The 4,223-nt window shown below is 44.2% G+C and overlaps 1 pseudogene across 1 annotated transcript; it reads left to right on the plus strand.

The window, feature by feature from the left end:
• Window positions 1–227: 227 nt before the first annotated feature.
• LOC311578379 (small ribosomal subunit protein eS1-like) lies at window positions 228–2,108 on the plus strand (annotated as a pseudogene). The gene is made up of 3 exons: window positions 228–311; window positions 1,218–1,624; window positions 1,970–2,108. The product of its transcript is annotated as a small ribosomal subunit protein eS1-like (transcript).
• The last annotated feature ends 2,115 nt before the right edge of the window (window positions 2,109–4,223 follow it).

The raw sequence follows: 4,223 nt of genomic DNA on the forward strand, positions 1-4,223 counted from the left end.
CTTAGGCCTCGGATAACAGGAGCCTAAAAGGACCTGGAAGGTCTGGGTCTCAGGCTGGGAGATCTGGATGGAGTTCACTTATCAACTCTCTTCCTCCCGACCCTGACAGAGTGTGCTGAATCACTCAAAGATGAGCTGTGCCCTTGGAACACTGTGGCCCTCACCTCAACCCCTGTGAACTCTAAGTATAAGAGAAACAGCCTTGGCGAATAGCCTTGACCTCCGCAATGCGTGCCACAGTTTCAAAGAGCGAAGGACCTCTGGATCTGAGCATTGTACATTCTCGCTCCCCAGAGGAACTGACCAAAGAGGTACACCCACCCTGCCCGACAGCCTAGCTCAGACGCAGTGGATAAAAAGGCCTAAACTCGCTGGTTACCCAACCCTGCCGCACGAATCCTCGGGTTCTACAGTCTGCGCGCGCCATCCAGCGACGGCGTCCGGAATCGCGTGCATCCTAGAGAAAATCCCGCGATTGAAACTTTTGCAGGTTTCCCCGCTTCCAGAAGGAAAGGTAACTGCAGATTAAATAGCTCTGGGTCTCCGACCTTTTCTAAAATTAAGTCATTCTCCCTCACTAGTGGCTCGCTGGCGCCGACTCCCAGTTCCCTGCATTCTCATTTGCAAAAGCATTTGATGCAAAGATGCAAAATGAAATTCTAGAAGATTAATTCTAGGGTTACGTTGAAAGAATAATATACGATAGGGCTTGCAGCCAGCCTCGGCTACACAGAGAGTTCTAGACCATCCTGAACAATGTATGAGCCCTATCTAAATTAATAATAAACAAACAAACCACGAGAGTTGATCTTAGATTAAGAATAAATTAGTCACTAAATTACAAAGAGCCTAATATGGTGGGCACTGTTGCTGCCCTGATATGTATTTTCATCTCCCTTACATTAAGCCTTGCTTTTGATGAAAGAACTCGGCTGTGGATGAAAAAAAATCACCATTTCTTATTTTTGCATTTCTTTGCAGATATACATATAAAGACACTGGCCTCTGAGGAAGCTGTATCATCTGGTACAGACCCAACACCTCTCTTCTTTGTCTGTTCCTGTTTGGGATACAAAGACCATAGGTGCCACAACGACTTAGCAACCGCGTGGCGGTGACCAGGAGAGTGAGGTAGAGCACATGCTAAGACAAGGAGGAAAACCAGAGACAGTCTGGCTGTCTGCTGGAAGCCTTGAGCCCTTGGGCTACACCTGAAGGCTTTGCATTTGTTCAAAGAATTTAAAAGACAGGGGGACAAAAACTGTCTGACTAACTTCCATTGCATGGATCTTAACCCAGCACAGAACATGTTCCATGGTCAAAAAATGGCAGGCCATGATTGAAGCTCATGTTTATGTCAAGATGACCAATGGTTATTTGCTCCATCTTTTCTGTGTTGGATTCAATGAAAACCACAACAATCAGATATGCAAGGCATCATATGCACAGCATCAGCAGGTCCACCAGATCTGGAAGAAGATGATAGAAATCATGACCTGAGAGGTGCAGACAAATGACTTGAAGGGAATGTTTAATAGGTTGTTTCCAGACAGCACTGGGAAAGACGTAGAGAAAGCTTGCCAGTCCATCAGTCCTATTCATGATGTCTTCATTAGAAAATTCTGTGGAGAGCGGGGACTAACTCTGACATGAACTCTGGTGCCCAGTATTTGACCACTTCCTTTTGGAGGGGAGGCCTGGTGACACATAGAGGAAGGGGAAGCAGGCTATCCAGATGAGACCTGATAGGCTGTGGTCATATGTTGGGGGAGGAGGTCTCCTCCTCCTCCTCCTCCTCCTCCTCCTTCTTCTTCTTCTTCTTCTTCTTTTTGGTCTCCTTCTGTTACAGGCCTTGGGGGGAGGAGTAGGGTGAAAGAGGGAGGGGAGGGGAACAGGAAGATACAAGTGAGGGTATAAAAATTGGGATGTAATCTGAATAAATTATTTACATTTTTTAAAAGTAAAGTAGAAATGCCGAAAAACCCAAGTTTGAACCAGGAAGACTAATGGAGCTCCACGGTGAAGGTGGTAGTTCTGGACAAATGACTGGTGATGAGACAGGTGCTAAAGTTGAGCGAGCTGATGGATATGAACCACCAGTCCAATAATCTGTTTAAAATCCAGATTTTTTAATATTGACAAATAAAAAGTCCTATCTGTAAAATAAAAAAATAAAAATAAAAATAAAAAGACAGGGAAATCGGCGTGGAGCAGAGGTCTCAGAAAGCGCTTACCATGATAGACTAAGGATCAACTGCCTGGGAGACCCCGCAGTGCAGCAGGCTACAGCAGATGAAAAATTGAGATAAGAGTTGCCCTGCAGCATGGCTCAAAGCTCCTCTGCCCTGTACCTTATCAACTAAGGCCAAATTCCCCTGTGCCCCTTACCCAATTATGTGATACCAAAGCTGGGAAAATCCCGCTTGTGGTTTCTGCCTTTAAAAACCCTGTATCCCTCAGCCTCTGGGGAATAGACTGTCCTGGCTCTGGAGCAAGATGAATAAAAAAGACCCTGTGTGCATTGCATCTGGCTGGTCTCTGGTGGTCTGTGAAGATTCCGTGACTTGGGCGTCTCACTCCAACTTGCTTTTGGTCATAGTGTTTTGTGATAGCAACAGTAATCCTAACTAAGACATGTATTAAAGATTTTTATCACCAAGATGTTATAATCCAAAGAATAGCCACATTTGTTATTAGCAACATTGAAATAAACGGGCAAATTGTCTTTCCATGGGACATTGTGACAATGGGAGAAAGGTGTTCCTTCATACATAATTTATTTGCATGCACACAGACTATAATTACTGGCTATTATTTATCTGAAATTTGCAGAATTGTAAAATGGCTCCAGGAGAATCTGAGTCAGATAAGCCAGGAAGGTAAGCCCAGGACAATGCTGTTTCCATCGAAGAACAAATTATTACCCTCGTGTCTCTTGAATCAAATATTCTTTCATCAACTCAAGGCATTGTTAGTTGATTTTTTTTTATTTCCTGTAGCTAGACATGTTCTCCACTGATACAACAGATAGTGTGAATACATAAGGGGTTTCTTCCACTGTTCATAGGGAATATAAAAGGCCAGGCTGAAGGAGTCTTCCCAACATAAAGGCCAAGCTAACAGCCCCCTTACCTACAAATTAAACACACACACATACACAGAGAGAAAGAGAGAGAAAGGGGGGTCAGTGACCACAGAACATGGAAATGTGCAATAGAGAGATGCACAGGAAAAGAAATGTAAATGCCTTCTGAGGATAGAAAAAGAAAATGTTGACCAACACCCATGAGTTTTATAAAATGCAAATTAAAACCATGATAAACAAGACTGACAAGGTTATTGAAGGTGAAAGAAATAAGATGTTTTCATTCCTTGTGAAGGGATTTATTCATATAGCCAGCCACTTGGAAGGACAATTTGGCAAAAAAAAAAAAAAACCTGAAAATATACTTTTTATCACAATAATACCACTTCCAGACATTTAGCCCATGGACGTTGCTTGCCTGCATATGTAAAAAGACATACAGAGAAATATTATTTTGCAGCACTGCTGGTAGTCACAAAGGGTCGGGAAGAAAGTGTTAAATAACCACGTATGCATCTATGAAATGGAACACCATCCATTTAAAATAGGGAGGCAAGGCTGTAATCCCAGCATCAGGAAGCCGAGGTAGGAGAGGGGTGCCACAAGTTCTAAGCCAGTTTCGTCTCCACAGTAAATTCCAGGACAGCGTGAGCTACACTGTGGAGCCCTGCCTTAATTAAGTTGAAAAATTAACAAAGCAGTCAGGTTTCAAGTCAGCAAGAAGGCTGTGGCAGTGCCCTGGTGGCACGCTTGCTGTCCTGACTAGTTTGATGTCAACTTGACATAAGCTAGAGTTATCTGAAAGGAGGGAACCTCAGTTGAGAAAAGGCCTCCAGAAGATGCAGCTGTAGGACATTTTCTTAATTAGTGATTGATGGCAGAGGGGGCCCAGCCCATTGTGGGTGGTGCCATCCCTGAGCCGGTGGTCCTAGGTGCTGTAAGAAAGCAGGCTGAGCAAGCCATGAGGAGCAAGCCAGGAAGCAGCACCCTCCATGGCCTCTGCACCAGCTCCTGCCTCCAGTTCCTGCCCTGTTTGAGTTCCTGTCCTGACTTCCTTTGGTTGGAAGTATAAAACAAGTAAACCCTTTCCTCCCCAACTTGCATTTTGGTGATGGTGTTTCATCACAATAGAAACCCT

This window comes from Acomys minous, assembly GCF_964271855.1.
Source record: "Acomys minous genome assembly, chromosome: 12".
Taxonomy (NCBI): domain Eukaryota; kingdom Metazoa; phylum Chordata; class Mammalia; order Rodentia; family Muridae; genus Acomys; species Acomys minous.